Below are 19,546 nucleotides of genomic sequence, written 5' to 3' on the forward strand. Positions count from 1 at the left end.
AAGATAGGTGCCATCACCTTCTCACTCAAACTCACACTCATAGGTTCATTACTCAGTCTAATTCTGTCAATATACAGCCATGCCATATTGTCATGCCTAACTCACTGTCACCTGCATGATGACTGCTAAAGGGCTCATACACACTAACTCATTATCATATCATAGACACTGCCAACCTACTGACTTCATGGGGAGAAATCACCACTCAGCAGGCCTATTCATATTCATCAAGTACTCGCATTAGGGGTTCCCTTTGTACTCAATTCTTCACTGCCTCTCAGTGCAGAACAAGTTGCTCCTCAACATGGAAGAGAAGATCCAGACTGGCAAGGAGGCTTCCTCTCTCCATATCATCATCATCCTTGAGGATGATACAGTCCAGTTGGTGGGAGGGGAGCCAGAGTGGTCCCATGCTGATAGAGAGGTCAGAATGACAGAGGCCAGTGGGGAGCACAACAGTCCGCTCTTTCCACATGTACAAACGCATTCCTCTACCTAAGAGCTTGTGCTGCTTCACCAACTAATTCTCTCCCTTTTCCCCCCAGTGGACAGCAGGCAGCAAAATGTAAAAGGCCACATGGGCTACCCAGCACCAAGTCTGTGAACTCTCGAACACTGCTCCGGTAATGCATTCACATGTACAGAGACTGCTGACTTCATGGGAATTCTAGGTACAGATAAAAAGGGGAATTATCTAGTTCTCAACATGGGACTCCATCAACAAACACATTGAAATAGACCCTGTATACAGATTACTGCTAAAAAACAGAATGGGAAGTGATAAGACCCATCACACCAGAGGATCATATAAATTTGGAATGGAGCAGAACACCAGCACTCCAATTAGAGGTCACACTGATGGTGGTGCCTAGAGTGGTAATGAAGCATCTGCACACCACTGAACGACCGGCTCAGCGAGCTAGCAAACAACTAAGAGAATCAAATTGTTGTGGTAAGGTTGGACGTAGAGGTGCATGTAACCTAGGCAATAATGGGCGACCTCAAGTTTATAAACAAAATAGGTGAACTAAGTCAGCATCATTATAATTGAGGATGACTTCCTAATATGTGTACGAGATGTCTTCTGGAGAAGTGAGTGCAATAGGCATTACATTAGAAATCTCAAGTTGCCACTGGAGATTGAGCAATTTTGGATTTAGTGTTGTATAATGAGAAAGGGCTAATTTATAACATGACTGTAAAGGTGTCTTTGGGAAATAGTAACTAATAATATAGAAATTTGCATTAAATTTGAAAGCAATAGAGTTCATCCTGAAATCAGAGTGAACCTAGGGTCTTAAATGTAAGGAAGGAAAGCTTGGAGGCATGAGGAACAAGTTGGATAGTAGTTTGGGAAAATGCAATAAAAGATTTAACAGTAGCCAAGAAATGGCTAGTTTTTAAATAAATACTAAAAAGTCTACAACAGATGTACATTTCTATGAGAAACAAACACCCAAATGGAAAGATCAGCAACAGCAGTGAACAAAAGAAGTTAACAATTGTAGTACTTCAAATATGTGATTTGTACAGATGCCAGAAAAAGTGGTAAGCCTGAGAAAGCTATTGAGAATCCAGCACACGTGGGATTAGAAAAGTAAATAGAAAATGAATGCAAACCAATCAGGCATATAAACTGACTGCAAAAGTTTCCTTAGTCATGTGGAAAGGAAAAGATTAACTATGAAAAACGTGGATCCATTTCTGGTGAGACAGGAGTTTTTATTGGAGAGAACAGGAAATTGTCAGAGAAACCCAACAATTACTTTGCATCTTCAGGGGAAGTTAAAGACATTTTCACAGAAAGACTAGGTGACCAAGTGACTTATGAAACTAAGGGATTAAAAGAGATTAATATTAGTAGAGGTAAAGCTTGCAAATTTAACTATATTGAAGATGGTGTTTTGGCTTTCATTGACAGGGCGATTGAGTTTAAGAGTCGTGAGATCTTGTTGCAGCTCTATAAAGCTTTGGTTAGACCGCACTTGGAATACTGCGTCCCGTTCTGGTCGCCGTATTATAGGAAAGATGTGGATGCTTTGGAGAGGGTTCAGAGGAGGTTTACCAGGATGCTGCCTGGACTGGAGGGCTTATCTTACGAAGAGAGGTTGACTGAGCTTGGTCTCTTTTCATTGGAGAAAAGGAGGAGGAGAGGGGACCTAATTGAGGTATACAAGATAATGAGAGGCATAGATAGAGTTGATAGCCAGAGACTATTTCCCAGGGCAGAAATGGCTAGCACGAGGGGTCATAGTTTTAAGCTGGTTGGTGGAAAGTATAGAGGGGATGTCAGAGGCGGGTTCTTTACACAGAGAGTTGTGAGAGCATGGAATGCGTTGCCAGCAGCAGTTGTGGAAGCAAGGTCATTGGGGTCATTTAAGAGACTGCTGGACATGCATATGGTCACAGAAATTTGAGGGTGCATACATGAGGATCAATGGTCGGCACAACATTGTGGGCTGAAGGGCCTGTTCTGTGCTGTACTGTTCTATGTTCTATGTTCTATGTTATCTGGTAACACATGTCTGCAGTCTGTGGATGAAGGAATACCTGAGTTGTCTGATGCCCAGAGGACTGCTAGAGGCCAAGCACCTGATGAGCGTTGTGTATTAGGTGGACTCCCAAAGATGCCAAGATTAACTTTGCAGAAAGACTGGGGAGCTTCAGGCAGGGATGTTGGAGGCTCTCACTGGATAAGAGTGGAGGAGTATGCCCAAGTTCTCAGCTCTGTGGTGGCTTCTGGATAGAGAGTATTTGCCTGTCTTCTGAGAAAGGGTTTCAGCCACCTTGGAGTTCCAGGTCCAGCCAAATGCCTTCTGGGTGTGCGCTCACTCCGCTGCCCAGGTCAGGAATGCTCAGTGTTAAAGGCGAGATGTCACTCCAGGGATCCCTTCATCACAGTGTGCAGGTGGATGCTCACAGCGAGTAGGACTGGCATCTCAGACTCATATCTCGGTGGTTCTCAGAGGTGTCCTAGCCCTTCTCCTTCCCTCTGCCACTGTCTTCAGCAGCTCAGGCCAATGAGGGGGGAGTATGGGATTCAGGGAAATTTGGCTGTCTAGATACAAAACTGGCTGTCCACTAGAAGGCAGAGGGTAGTAGCAGATGGAAAGTTTTCAGCCTGGACCTGACCAGTGGTTTTCCACAAGGAACTCTTCTGGGACCTCTGCTCTTTGTGATCATTAGAAATGACTTGGATGAGAAGTTGGGAGGGTGGATCGGTAAGTTTGCCGATGACATGAAGGTTGGTGGAGCTGTGGACAGCTTGGTGGGCTGTTGTAGATTGCAAAAGGACATTGACAGGATGCAGAGCTGGGCAAAGAAGTGGTGGATAGAATTTAACCCAGAAAAGTGTGAAGTAATTCATTTTTGGGGGTCGAATTTGAATGCAGAATACAGGATTAATGGCAGGATTCTCAGCAGTGTGGAGGAACAGAGAGATCTTGGGGCCCATGTCCATCGATCACTCAAAGTTGCTACCCAAGTTGATAGGGTTGTTAAGAAGGCAAAACGTGTGTTGACTTTCATTGGTAGTGGAATTGGTTTAAGAGCCATGAGGATATGCTGCAGTTCTATAAAATGCTGGTTAAACCACACTTGGAATATTGTGTTCAATTCTGGTCACCTCATTATAAGAAAGATGTGGAAGTTTTAGAGAGGATGCAGAAAAGCTTTACCAGGATGCTGCCTGGACTGGAGGATCAAACATATGAGGAAAGGTTGAGGAAGCTCGGCTTTTTCTCACTGGAGTGAAGAAGGATGAGAGGTGACTTGATAGAAGTGTACAAGATGATGAGAAGTATAGATAGAGTGGATTGTCAGAGACTTTTTCCCAGGGCAGAAATGACTATTAAGAGGGGTCAGAGTTTTAAGGTAATTGGAGGAAGGTATAGGGGAGGTGTCAGAGGTAGGTTCTTCACACAGAGAGTGGTGGGCGTGTGGAATGCGCTGCAGGAATGATTGTGAAGTCAGATACTTTAGATATTTAAGCAACTCATGAATAGGCACATAGAGGGTAGTAAAATGTGGGGTATGCAGGGTAGATTGTTCTTTGTTGGATAATAGGTTGGCACGACATCGTGGGCTGAAGGGCCTGTACTGTGCTGTACTGTTCCATGTTCAATGTTCTATGCTCCAGTGCCATAGTGTCTTAACATCCTGCAATTTCACTGAGGACACCTGCCAAAACCTTCGTAAGCACCAGGGCATACCAACCAGCAAAAACATGTCGGTGTAGCTTGGTGCTCCCTAGAAGAAGTTAGCCATGAGGTTGTCATGTGCCTTTCCAGCTCAAAGCCCTGTCAGTGGGATTCCTCCTGGACCATCTCAGCTTCAGCTCCTCAACTCATTTTATCCCAGGACAACTGCACCTCCCACTTAATTGATTTTATTTGTGGAGGGCACAGCAAATAAAGGTGATGTGGATTCTGTGTCTGGGGTGCACTGCATTGTACTGCCTCACTGATCCAGGCATCTGTATCTAACCTGTGGCCTGCTCTACAATGGCCCTTCTGTAATTATGCACAGTATTATATCACTCTTTGGACTCAGCATGTGATTTCCTGACAGCTTTTTCCTTACCTATTCATTCACAGGGCAAGGGCATCACTGGCTATGCCAACATTTATTGCCCATCTCTATTTAATCAGAGGGCAATTAAGAGTCAACCTCATTGCTGTAGGGGGCATGTAGGCCAGACCAGACCAAGTAAGAATGGCAGTTTGCTTCCCTAAAGGACACTAAATTCAATATGGCATTATGGGATTCAAACCTATATCCTTGGGTCTCTAGATTATGTCCAGCAATAATACCACCAGGCTATCCCCTGCCCACAATAAGCCAAGGTTTAATGAGGCCACACTTGTCTCCAACCAATCATAGTTTCTTGTGTTGAGGGAGTCTGGAAAGATGTAGATAAGTGTTCCGGGAAGTAGTCATTGTGACAGATCCTTGGATAATGTGGGTAGAGCTGCACTATCAGCCTGGTCACAGATAATCTGCACATTCCTGGAGTGGGAATCTTTCCTATTGCTGAACACTGTTGTTTGTTATTGGGCTCTCTGGTAGCTACATGAGTACTACCAATTGAATACTGCCTCTGTGGAAATCCTGCAAAGACAGCACCACAACTGCCCTGTCTTCTTGACTCCCTATATCCATGGGAAATTAATAAACAGAGAAGCCTCAACAAACAGCTAATTTCCAGACACGATTCTGAGCCAATGAATGTGAGGCCCTGTAAAGAACACATTAAAATCAACTGATAAAGAAATTGAAGACTGCTGTCACTTTCAAGGCAACTGGAATATGATTCTCTCCCAGTCCATGAGGATACAGATGCCCATTCAATAGGGGGCAGATGTAGGAGACAACACCCTAGAAAATTGTGTGGGTTTTCTGACACTGCTGGACCGTCCTCTATAGATTGGTGCTATGAGCCCTGTAAACTTGGGCTCAGACCAATGCTCTCCGCCTTTGTTGTAGGCTGTTGTACCCTTGAAGGCTGGTTCATAGCCATAGGTATTTCCCATTACTGCTGCTCTTCCTGCAGCTGGTGATGACAGTGGTTTCTTCTGAGGAGTAAGATATCCTGGAGAACGGCTATTCTGAAGAGTAATGCTGGGCCTGAAACGTTGATTCCATTTCTGCCTGCATGGATGCACAAGATTTTCTGAATTTCTCCAGCATTTTCTGACTTTACTTTCGGAGAATAAGATGGGGCATTCTGTCATGATACATTAAGGGGATCTATGTGACATAGGCAGACAAATGGCTTTGTCCCATCATTCCTGGGAGAGTTTGTCACCTTGCAATGTTTCTGCACCTTTCCCTGCTCAGCTCCCTCCCAGCTATTGTGTGTTCCATAGGAACCTGCATCCTTGGTGGCTTCAGGGGAAAGCTCCTCATAAGCACCATGACAAATCCCTATACATTGCCTGGGTTACTGAGAACATGCCAGTCCACCCACCTACACAAAATATTCAGCTTCCCTTCAAGGAGGTTGAACCTGTCAAAGGCTTTAATGGCTCTGCCGTTCATAGCCCCTCCCCAAAATCTAGTAAACTTACCCCTGCCCTGATTAGACCAACCTGCATGCTGACGCTTCTTACCTTCTCTTGAGATACCCCTACCTTCCACCAAAATCAACTGCCCCCGCATCTCAGTGACCACTTACTACACTTCGCCAGACCCCTAGACAGAGTCCCAGAGTGAATCCTGCAGTGAGTCCCACACCAAGAATTGGCTTCAGTATGGCTGAGGCCTTGAAATGGTCCTTCAGACACTCAGACTGACTGTCGGCTGACTGGAGAACCCCACCCCATCAGACTGAGCGACTACCTACCCCCACACCGCCCCAGATGGCCTGATAGCCCAACACCCTCAGGCAGATTAACACCACACCTCCCCATACTGACTGACACCCTCAACCCCACCCCCGCAGGCTGAAGGGAACCCAACCACATCACTACACATACCCCAATGCTCCACAACCCAACTTCCCCACTCCTCATCCCATTGGATTACATGGAACTCCAGTGCTACAAATGGAATGGGGTCTTGCCCTCACCACATTGCCCTCCACCACGCCAAGCTGAGCACAGCAGGCCTATGAGAGCTGTGGGCTCCTAATGGGTTATCTTTCACGGTGAGTATGCAGTACATGTTTAAGGGTATAAAGGGCATATGCTCCTGGGTATAAAGCTCTCAGTCTCAAATTCACTGGAGACACTTCAGAATGAAATGCTTAGGGAGGCATGTAACAGCTTGTAGCCCAATGCTAAGTGCTATAGGTACCCCCTGTACAGTGTACTGAAGTCAGCCCTTGAAGCTGCCCCCTGTTTACAATGTGTCAGCTGGGCTTGAAGATGGCTTGGATAGACAGTCCGCATGGACTGATCAGTTCTACTGGGAGCAGTGACATTTCAAGCACCTGTGGGCATCACTTAAAGCTGCATCACTGTAAGGACAAAGCAGCAAATGCACAACTTGAAGGAGATAATGAAGTGCCAGTCATCAGGCGCACACTTGATTTTTTCTGATGGAATTCTGAAAGGTCGAGTTTCTCGATTAAGCTGAACTATATGATTGGGTAAAGTTAATTTTCATGAGTTGTGGTAATAGTGAGATGCTTATGCATGTGGCTACACCTCTCACTATCTGCTGGTGACACAGTCAACCTGCCACTTGAATGGGGGACGATTTAATTACTGAGGTTTACCTCAATGGCAGGAAGCTGATTTTTTTCACCTCTTGCCCAGTTAAGCTCACCTGCCCATCATTATTCATTCTGTGTTTCTCTTGGTCAGGGAGAATCTAATTCCATTTTGAGCCTATAACTGGGTGAAGATCCTCATGTTATTCATAACGGAAAATTTATTGGAACAAGACAAACTAAGATTTCTGTAAATACCATTGAAAGTTTACATTGGAGCTAGTTATTGAAGAAGAAAGACTTGAATTAATTCCAAGAGGAATTGGACATTAGCAGTGCTACGTGCTATTCACTGATAAATGCAAGATCGACAAAGCGTAATAGAAGCTGGAAACATAATGATGAAAGTAAGTGTATGCGATTTTACAATACTTCATATGGCTCTGTTGTAAACTATATATATTTATATAATTATATTAAAGGCTCTTGCAGAATTATCAGTCTATCTTACTCATATATTCCATGCCTCAGAACTAATGTCTGTCTCAGCTGAGTGACACAAGTTAACAGCCCCCAAATTCACTATGGTCAAGCTTGTCGTAAAGGTAAAAAATATAGATTTTTGGAAAACAGTAGTTTGGACCAAAATGCAATCACGTTCAACTGTCTGCCCTAGCATGCTGTCATCTTGAGACATCTACAGTGAACACCTTGCGCTTTACTTCAATAATGTATGCGTGTCACACACACGCCTGTCGCTCACACATTCGAAACACGCAGGTAAGTGTTCAGCGCTGAAGTGGACAAAACACAGCTGCAGAGCTGTGAGCTGTCAATGAAAAAGAATAAAATGAAGATCACTGAACACACTGAGACATATTTGCTGCAGCTCCTGTTCAAATGATGTGAAGCAAAACTGGAGGAATTTTTCCATGAACAATGGCAGACTTACACAGCAGTTACAGATTTGTCGAGAAAATCAGAACAGCTACAAGCCATTGCACTGTTATCACTTTTTGGAAGAGTGATTCAAAATGTATTCCGATCTAACTCTTTCTAAAGAGCAGAAGAAACACCTGGCAGAAATTTTAAAGTTTAAAGGCATGTATTGAGGTCCAACTGAACATTGCATGTGAAACAATACATATTTAATACTCAGGAACTAAGTGAAAAAGAGTCCGTTGATTAAATGTAACCTCTTTAACTCAGCTTGCAGAAGCCTGTGAATATGTGCCATTAAAGCATGAGGTTTATGAGAAACAGGGTTGTATTAGGAATTAGGGATCTAAAAATGAAAGCATACCCACTGAGAGAAGACAAGCTCATATTTAGGAGACTGTCAGGAATGTCAAGGTGAATCAACAGCAATAACATATTCATGGTAGTGCATTTTGCTGATAAATAAACCAGCCTCAGAGGACAGGACAATCTTGAACACTTAGCAGTATATAAATAATGCAGAGGACATTATACAGAAGAGAAGAAGGCATGTCCAGCAATCGGAGAAACCCATGTTCTTACTACAAAAAACTGAATCAATTTGCACGCCACTGTATGTCTAAAAGGAAGCACATCAAACAGGAACAAATAGACCCTGTGAATAACAGCTAAAGATTCTGATGAATCACTAAACAACATTCAAATTGTTGGTTCAGCCAAGTCAATAGGTGAGACATGACTGTAAACAATAGAATGAGGTCTGCAGAAGGACAACATCAGGTCAATATAATGTGCCAGATAGACACTGACGCATTGTTCAATGTCATGATCTTCATAGACCTGCGTGAAGTGGTTCTGCCTGGTGACTGAATAATAAAGCCTTCGAAAGGAAGGTGAATGCTCATAAATACACCATTGTTGTGCCAAGAGGACAGACAACTCTGTGAGCCAAATGCAATAACAGCAATGAAAGTCTGTAGTTCCAAGTCAAAGATAATAAGAAAACTCCTCAGCCAAAGCAAGTCTAAAGCTTGGACTGGTGACTCTCGGATTCCAAAAGAGATTTGCAATATGTTGCAACATATTTAACCACTGAGCAGCTCCTAACTGTATTGTGCTTACAAGGTGGCTTCCAGGAGATTGGCATCTTAAATCAAGTGACAATGCAAGACAAATTCAGCATCTATTAAGGAGATTGACATCTGCTCTCAAGATTAACCTGGAGGACAATAAAGAGGTGGACAACAAAGGGCTAATCAAGAAAGCTACAACTCGTATCGAATGAATTAGCAATGTACAGCGGAATCATGGAGAGTTGAGTGTACAGTATGCATTGACCCAAAAAACTCTAAATAAAGCCATGTAGAGATTTCATTATGTTATGCCAAATGTGGAAGAAATTCTGTGATGAGAGTAGGAGCAGGCAGCTTGAGATGTTTGGTGACGAGAATGAAAGCAGTCAAACCAGGATGACTGGTGACAAGAGTGGAAGCAGGAAGCCTGGCACAGTTGGTGACAAGAGCGGGAGCAAACAGCTTGAGGCGGTTGGTGATGAGAGAGGGAGCAGTCAGCCTGGGACAGCAAGGTTACGTCCAGAGCAGGGGACGTTGGGTCCTTGCCAGGAGTGCAAGCTCAGTGCAGCCAGGCACTTATGTCGTGTGGTGTTGAGCTGCTAGCTGTGTTTGTTGTTTTTCTACTTTTTTCTAGCAAGAGGGACTGCAATGTTTAACTTTCTAACTTAGTTACAATGAAGAAAAATAAAGAGAACAAAGATTCTGGACCTAGGCACCTTTTGTATCTAAGATGGTGACTTGTAAACTTTTCACTGTACTTGTGAGAGTATATGTGACAATAAACCAGATTCAATTCAATTCAATCAATTTAATTTTGCAACATCTTGCAAAGGCAAAAACTTCATCATTCTACATACGGATGTTGGTTATTGCCAGGTGAAACTGGATGAGGCAGCAGCTTTCTTTCAGGATACCGTTTAGGTGGTTTAGCATTTCTGTTGCTTCAGAAGACTATAAACATAGGCAACATCAGTTAGTGATCTTCCTAGAGTGAAAGCTATAACAGATGATTTGCTGGTTTGTCATTGTGAAGACACAACAGCAGAAGTTACTGTTGACCTCTATCAAAATCTAGTGTGAAACAGCTCATAATGTGAAACAGATGCTGAGCTAGAAAAAGAAAATTACAATTAAAAATCCCTGAAGCCAAGAACATAGGTGATGTATTGACAGTAAAAGACCTCTCACTGGATTCTGAAAAGGTGAGAGCTATAGCAGCAATGCACCAACCAACAGATATAAAAACTTTGCAACGATTTATTGGATTCATCAATTACTTAGTCTCACCAGATGCCACTTCAAAACATTTTTGTCAAGCTTCTGCTACCTGCTCCAAAGCTTCTGTAAATAATGTTACTCCAGCTGTAGACATATCACCTGGATGTTACATATAATTGAGGGAATCAGATGCATATTGGAGACATGATGACAAAAGCAGCACTCCAGATGAAGAAAGACCATGAAATTTCCCAGATTCAACATGAAACAGCAGCTTATCATTTTCTGGAAACCATCAATTCAGCAGAAGCATTGAATGTAACAGGCAAGCATTGTACTCAAACCCAAGCACAATACCAATAAAGTGCAAGAGCCTTCACCTCCACGCTTACTTCTTTAACTGGGAGCCCAACCCTCCCTCCACTGACCCCTTCACCCGCCTCCAACACAAATCCTCCTCCTGGACACCACCCACGGGCCTCCTACCCTCCCTCGACCTCTTCATCTTCAACTGCTGTTGAGACATCAACCGCCTCAACCTCTCCACCTTTCTCACCCACTCCAACCTCTCTCCCACAGAATGGGCAGCCCTCCACTCCCTCCACTCCAACCTCACCATCAAACCCGCAGACAAGGGAGGCGCAGTGGAAGTATGGTGCACTGACCTCGACATCGCCGAGGCCAAACACCAACTGTCTGACATCTCCTACCGCCCCCTTGATCATGACCCCACCCCCGAGCATCAAACCGTCATCTCCAATACCTCATCACCTCAGGGAACCTCCCACCCACAGCCTCCAACCTCATTGTTCCTCAACCCTGCACCGCCTGCTTCTATCTCCTTACCAAAATCCACAAACCCACCTGCTCTGGTCGACCTATTGTCTCACCCCACTCCTGCTCCACTGAACTCATCTCCACCTATCTGGACTCCATTTTCTTCCCCTTGGTCCAGGAATTCCCCACCTACGTCCGTGACACCACTCACACCCTCCACCTCTTCCAGAACTTCCAATTCCCTGGCTCCCAGCACCTCATTTTCACCATGGATGTCCAGTCCCAATACACCTGTATTCCTCATGCAGATGGCCTCAAGGCCCTCCGCTTCATCTTGTCCCGTAGGCCTGACTAGTCACCCTCCACCGACACGCTCATCCGCCTAGCCGAACTTGTCCTCACCTTCAACAATTTCTCTTTTGTTTCCTCCCTCTTCCTACAGAAAAAGGGGGTGGCCATGGGTACCTGCATGGGCCCAAGCTATGCCTGCCTCTTTGTAGGTTATGTGGAACAGTCCCTCTTCCGCGCCTACACAGGCCCCAAACCCCACATCTTCCTCCGTTACATTGATGACTATATCGGCGCCACCTCTCCAAGAGGAGCTCGAACAGTTCATCCACTTCACCAACACCATGCACCCAAACCTCAAGTTCACCTGGGCCATCTCCAACACATCCCTCACCTTCCTGGACCTCTCAGTCTCCATCTCAGGTAACCAGCTAGAAATTGATGTCCATTTCAAGCACACTGACCCACACAGCTACCTAGAATACACCTCCTCCCACCCACCCTCCTGCAAAAATTCCATTCCCTATTCCCAATTCCTTCGCCTCCGCTGCATCTGCTCCCAGGATGAGGCATTCCACTCCCACACATCCCAGATGTCCACGCTCTTCAAAGACCGCAACTTTCTCCCCGCAGTGGTTGAGAATGTCCTTGACTGCGTCTCCCTCATTTCCCGCAACACATCCCTCACACTCCACCCCCGCAACAACCGCCCTAAGGGGATCCCCCTTGTCCTCACTTACCACCCCACCAACCTCCGGATACAATGCATCATCCTCCAACACTTCTGCCATCTACAATCTGACCCCACCACCCAAGACATTTTTCCAACCCCCCGTTGTCTGCCTTCCGGAGACACCACTCTCTTCGTGACTGCCTTGTCCGGTCCACACTCCCCTCCAACCCCACCACACCCGGCACCTTACCCTGCAACCGCAGGAAGTGCTACACTTGCCCCCACACCTCCTCCCTCACCCCTATCCCAGGCCCCATGATGACTTTCCATATTAAGCAGATGTTCACCTGCACATCTGCCAATGTGGTATACTGTATCCACTGTTCCCGGTGTGGCTTCCTCTACATTGGGGAAACAAAGCTGAGGCCTGAGGACGGCTTTGCAGAACGCCTCCACTCGGTTCACAATAAACAACTGCACCTCCCAGTCGTGAACCATTTTAACTCCCCCTCCCATTCCTTAGACAACATATCCATAACGGGCCTCCTGCACTGCCACAATGATGCCACCCGAAGGTTGCAGGAACAGCAACTCATATTCCGCTTGGGAACCCTGCAGCCCAATGGTATCATAAGCTTCAAAATCTCCCCTTCCCCCACTGCATCCCAAAACCAGCCCAGCCTGTCCCCGCCACCCGAACCTGTTCTTCCTCTCATCTATCCCCTCCTCCCACCTCAAGCCGTGCCTCCATTTCCTACTTACTAACCTCATCCCGCCTCCTTGGCCTGTCCATCCTCCCTGGACTGACCTATCCCCTCCCTACCTACCGACCTAAACTCTCCTCTCCACCTATCTTCTTTTCTCTCCATCTTCGGTCCGCCTCCCCCTCTCTCCCTATTTATTTCAGAACCCTCTCCCCATCCCCCTCCCTGATGAAGGATCTAGGCCCGAAACTTCAGCTTTTGTGCTCCTGAGATGCTGCTTAGCCTGCTGTGTTCATCCAGCTCCAAACTTTGTTACCAATAAAGTGCAAATCTCCAAGTGCTGCAAGAAGCAGTGATTTAAGGGATGACAAGTCAATCCTGTAGCTATAAGAGCACATGGAAATATAAGGGTGAGTTAAAAGCCCAAGATAGCATACTGTACAAAGGAAATTGAATTATGGTCCAGAAGGAGTTGAGAGGAGAAATGCTAAAGCTCATCTATACAAGCTGCAAATGAATTGCCTCAAGACTGAGGAAGGCAAGCGATATGCTTAAGCAACAAAACCAAGGTGCTCATCAGCCACTGTACTGTTTGTAATGAATACCAAGCTCAGAAAGCTGGAAAGCTGGAAAGCGATGGAAGACACATGGCATTGTGGCACACGAGTCTGGCAGGAATTGATTATTTTGCCACCATCAACCAATATTCTGACTATAGGAAGGAGGACTAGATGATTTCAGTGACAACCATTGAGATTATTGAATGCCCAAAGACACACTTCACCCATTCCTCATATTTTAATGAACAACAATGGCCCTCAGATCCAGAGTGAAGAATTTAGTTTTCTTCACAAACAATTGGGAAATTCAACATCATACATCATTTGCACACTATCCCCAGTCAAATGGAAATGCGGAGGGGGCAGTGACATTTGTCAAAAGAATCACAAAGAAATTGACCGCAGGCATATGTTTATATGTAAGACAATCGTCAAGTGGTGAAACACACATACTGGAGTCATAGAACCTAAACCAATGCAAAGGCCAATGCCATGTGAACACACACTAGTCTTCAAATATCAAAAAAAAAGCTGCTGAAACCAAACATTGTAACAGGTATGAGTGACAAACTCTCAGTGGAATACCAGAAAGCCAAATTTAATTTCAATAAGATTGTTAAACTATTGACAGAGTTGAGCATTTGAAAGCAAGTCAAGGTACATACCTTCAACAGGGTTAACAGGAGCCAATCTAAATGACAACGTGGGGCCTGTGTGGAGCAGTTGTCACCTTTATTGTATGCAATGGAAGTGAATAATAAGATACACCATTGCGACCGCAGGCAAATACACCCAACTGGGTAAACTGTTCCGCAAATGTAAGTGGTTGGTCAAGATGGAGTGAACACATAACCAACACAGAATACATATCAACAATCACATCCAGAGGTCCACAGTAACCTAATAACAGAGGTAGGACCGCAGAACAAATGGCACTCCCTGATAAAAACGACATCACCCAGATGACCAGTCAATAACAATAGCACACAGGCATATGATTAAGAGATCAGCGCAATTTAAGACCCAAATGTGTAATGCATATGCAGAGATTGAAGGACATAATGAACTGCTAAGGCATGAGAACAGTTGTTGTAAATGCAATTTGGATAACTGTAAATGTGCATAATAATAAATGTCAATTCTTCCTTGTTTTTGTAACAATATAACAATATGATTGAAATGCACGTACAAATGTCTTCTGCTGCCGTGCTCATGTGACTTCAAACATGTGCAGGCAGACACGTTCACATCAATAAAGATCTCATGCTGAATCCACTTTGTTGTACACTCAAAAAAATCACAGTTGATATCGGTCACATTAATTTACTTTTTCTCTCTTTTTCCATTGCTTTCTCTCCCTGTTGCTATTTAGGCCATAACTTGATTTTTCTTTTATCCCCTTGTCTTTTTCATTTTTTTTGGGCAGCTGAGGCAGGTACAGAATAAGGGAGAAGTGGAAAGGAGTGATAAGACTCAAGGCAACAAACACCAAGGGCATGTATGGAAGGCTTTCTGATCTCCTCCCCAGTGTAGTGCCATTGCTGCAAGAAAGGCAAAGGACATCATGGAGAGACACAACTGAAAGACGAAAAGAGCGGCTGATACAATGTGAAACCACAGCAGCAGGTAAAATCGTCCTCACAGCAGACACATGGAAAGATGAAAAAGTCCCACTCCACATCCACAAGCAAAATCCTGTCACTATTGAAGTGAGATATCAGCTCAGCTGTTATCAGAGCTATACTGGGTTCCTTACCAAAAGCAATGTGAATACCCTGCAGAGAGCAACCTCTACTAGACAGGATATCGGCATCTCTGTGATGTGCTTGTGGAACTGTAAAACATTTGTGATATTTTTGGAATGACAACACAAAAGAGCCTGTTAGAGAGATGTGTCCCAGAGAAAGCTTCCTCCCCCAGGACCTAAAACCTCAAATAAAGAATGATAAAACCCCTTTTGGAAATTATTCAGATGTACTTTCTTGAAAGCAGAGTCGCAGGTAGACAGGATAGTGAAGAAGGCGTTTGGTATGTTTGCCTTTATTGGTCAGAGCATTGAGTATAGAGGTTGGGAGGCCATGTTGCAACTGTAAAGGACATTGGTTAGGCCACTTTTGGAAGACTGTATGCAGTTCTGGTCTCTCCATGAAAGGAAGGCTGCTTTGAAACTTGAAAAGGTTCAGAAATAATTTACAAGCTTGTTGCCAGGGTTGGAGGGTTTGGGGTATAAAGAGAGGCTGAATAGGCTGGGCCTATTTTCCTTGGACATTGAAAGCTAAAAAGTGACCTTATAGAGGTTTATAAAATCATGAGGTGCAGGGATAGGGTGAATTGTCAAGGTTTTTTCCCCAGGCTGGGGGAGTCCAAAGCTAGAGGGTATAGGTTTAAGGTGAGAGTGGAGAGATTTAAAAGGGACCAAAGGGATAACTTTTTCACACTGAAGGGGGATGCATGTATGGAATGAGCTGCCAGAGGAAGTGGTGGAGGTTGGTACAATTACAACATTTAAAAAGCATCTGGATGGGTACATGATTAGGAAGGGTTTAGAGGGATAGGGACCAAATGCTGGCAAATGCGGTTAGATTCATTTAGGATATCTGGTCAGCATGGACGAGTCTGACCAAATGTTCTGTTTCTATGATGTATATCTCTATGACTCTATGACTTAGATATAGCCACCAAGCAACTAGCTCTGAAGGCAGCAGGGCGTTTGGTATCTGCTGAAATGTTCAATCCTTAATAGAGCCATAGAAAGAACAAGTGGGCTTACAGATGACAAATACCAGGTCCCAGGAGATAATGTCAACAGTATTATGGTTGCATTGAGATATCAGGAGTTGGCCTTCCAGCCCCACAAGCTTGCTCCATCACCTGATCAAATTGTGATTAATGCCATATCTTTCTCACAAAGTTCACAAAATGGGGATTGAATGGGTGGGGTTGGGGTCTGGGGGGGCGGGGGAGGAAAGATTCATGCCAAATATTGACACTTAGTGTAGTTTATTGGTCTTCTGAATGGGCTCAAGTCTGCTCTTTCTCTCTTAAAGTGTTAGACACAGCACTGGCTGAACTTCAGATCTGACCCTTTAAACAGTACATCCTGCCCAAGGTAGTTGCATTGTGGGTCAGTGATAATGAGTTTGGAGAGGAAACTTTGACAGGAAAGGGCAGAAAACAAATAGTAGACTAATTCAAAGGGATGAGTCATTCAGAACAAAGCAATTAGAAATATCTGCCCTAAAATACTTCAACCACCCCCATCTAATATTGATTTTCAAAGTGGAGAGCAAGGGACAGGTCAACAGCCATTTGGTGCGCGATTATACTTTTACATCCTATATAATAATCAAAATGATGACCACACTTGGATAATACAACTGCCTCAGTTAGTTGTCAGAAATGAGCAAAGATGAGCCTGGATGGAATGTTTTCAATATTCTACTTCAGTATACTTTCATCCCATGGAAGTCAAACACTGGATGCCTCCTGGCCATTAATGCCAGCCTTACAAATTGAAGGACTGTCCATGTAATCTTACAACAAAGTGCTATCATTACAGATAAGCTCAAAATTCACTAACGGACTTTGCCATGGCATCTTGACTGGAGTGGAAATATTTGCTGCTGTGAAGGTTAAACAAAAGCAAACATGTCCTCCCAAATAACTGGATATTTTCCTTTGGGGATAAGGGAATTATAATTGTGCATCATTTCAAGTATTCATCCCAGGAAAAAAAGCAAGTGGAGCAGAGAGCTCCTTTAATCATGAGATCTAAATGCAGGCTGCTTATATTTCACAATCTTTTCTTTAGTGTGCATGTAGCTCTACGAGTGTGAGAGTGAGTGAATTGTTGCATATATTTGGCTGCTGAATAATCTACATTTATCTTCCTTTCAAAATTTATGAGAAAATCTGCAATTTATCTGTTCCTGTCATTGTAGTACTTGGAAGTAAAACATCATTTCTTTAAAAGCATATTGCTCTTGATCAATTGAGAGGTGTAAAAGGAGAGAACATATCATCTACCATCTCTCTCCTGTTTTTAACAGTAAGAAGATAAAGAGGACACATTTTACTTGAAAAATAAGAATCTAAATGGGAGAGAAGGTAAAAATGCAACTGATAGCACAAACACTAAAATGTAGTGATGTAGGTTAAAAAGATAATAAAAATGCAAATTTTTTAAGGGTTTTTTTAGGGGATAGATATAAAAAGTAGAGAAGTTATGTTAAACTTACATTGAATCTTACGTAGGACATATTTGCCACGGCATTGTGCAGAGTTATAGTGGGACGGACATGACCAATTGTGGTCTATTTAGGTATCAGCATCATAAGTAGAACAAGGACAGAGGTTTTGTATAGTCAATATAAGGATTTAAAAGCATAAGTTCAAAGATAATAATCAATGGTTTATTACCAGAGACATGTGCAAATTGACATAGTGAATGTGATTTAAAGACTGATACACTGGAATTCACACCAACTGTTATGCTGGCTTACGGACAGAAGTAAAAAGAATAAGGAAATTAGTGCAATTAATATCTCCAAAAAAAATGTACCGGAGAAAACTAGACACCTAAAATTTGACAAATCCTCAGGAGCAGGAAATCCTTGGGCTTAAGATAGTGCAAAGCGAGTGAATGTGCTTGTGAGTTTTATAGACTCCCTACAGTGTGGAAACAGGCCATTTGGCCCAATAAGTCTAAACCACCCCTCCGAAGAGCATCCCACCCTGATCCACTCCTCTACTCTTGCATTTCCCAATGTCTAACCCAAACATCCCTAGACATCTGAGCAATTTAACATGGCCATTCCACCTAGCCTGCACATCTTTGAACTGTGGGAGAAAACCAGAGCACCCAGAGGAAACCCGTGCAGACACGGGGAGGATGTGCCAAAGGTGTCTTGTTTCTCAAACCGTCCCAGTGGATGTGAAGTTTGCAAATGTAGCATCACTATTTAAGAAAGGAGGACAGCTTACCCTACATTAGTCATCAAGAAAGTACTGGAAACCAGTTTTAAATGCGTGTTATCTAGAATTATTGAGTCAGAATATCCTTGGCTATTAGATCTGAACACAGACTTTTGGATAAGATATAAGATCCTGAGGGTTCTTGACAAAGGTATATGTAAAGAGGATGTTTAGTGTCATGGGAGAATTCAGAATTTGGAAAATTGGGGTCACCAATTTTAAACAGAGAGTAGGCAATGAATTTTCTCTGAGAGGTTTGTGGGTCTTTTAAATTCTCTTCTTGAAAACATGGTAGAAGTAGAGCCTTTGAATAGTTTTAAAGCAGAAATAGATAGATTTTGCTCAGCAAAGTGGCCAGCAGGATGCAGAATTGATGTTACAATCAGATCAGCCATAACCTTGTTAAATGGCAGAGCAGTCACAATGGGCTGAATGACCTACCTCTGCTCCTAATTTGTTTGTCCATAGATACAACTTGTTAGATCAGTAGGTTTTGGACACTATCTCTCTCATCACAATGTATGAGCTGAAAAACCTAGTGTAAGGACTCACTGTTGTAAGCAGAGAGCACCAAAAGGAGAATTTGAAATCTATACCATTGTCTCCAGAGAAATGAATTTTGCCAGCTATTGCTAATTCATGAAAACTCAGTTCTAGCAGCTTGTATGCAAAGTGACTTTGGCTACACACCATTATTTGGGAAAACATGTGAATAATTCTTCTCTTTGTATTTAATTGTTTGTGGGACAAAGTGCTTTTGACTTCAACTCTGCAGAAATTTATATCTTTCCTGAGACCTAGAGGTCATTCTGTTGCCAGTTTTCATGATGGGTAGTTAAATATGTTTTCAAAAATTAAACTTCTAGTTAATAACATTGTATCTTTATTTAAATATGTTTTCATTATATGAGCTAGTTGTTTATTTGTTCCTTGAGAAAGTTGGCTGACTTGTTTCCGATACCGAGTTACATACAAAGAAAGAAAATAGTTCATATATCCTAACTTTGTTGTAACACAATTATTAAGAAGGGCTCTTGCAATTGGGTTTACGGCTAGGATTAAAGGGTTAGGGTTTAACCTGGAGTTAGGAAAGTCTGGCGGTAACTTTTTAATAACTTTTTTTGATATCTCAGACTCTTGATGTTATGGATCTAGCATCTCCTTTAGCTTGCCTCATATGAATGAGA

This window comes from Stegostoma tigrinum, chromosome 15 (assembly GCF_030684315.1).
Source record: "Stegostoma tigrinum isolate sSteTig4 chromosome 15, sSteTig4.hap1, whole genome shotgun sequence".
Taxonomy (NCBI): Eukaryota; Metazoa; Chordata; class Chondrichthyes; order Orectolobiformes; family Stegostomatidae; genus Stegostoma; species Stegostoma tigrinum.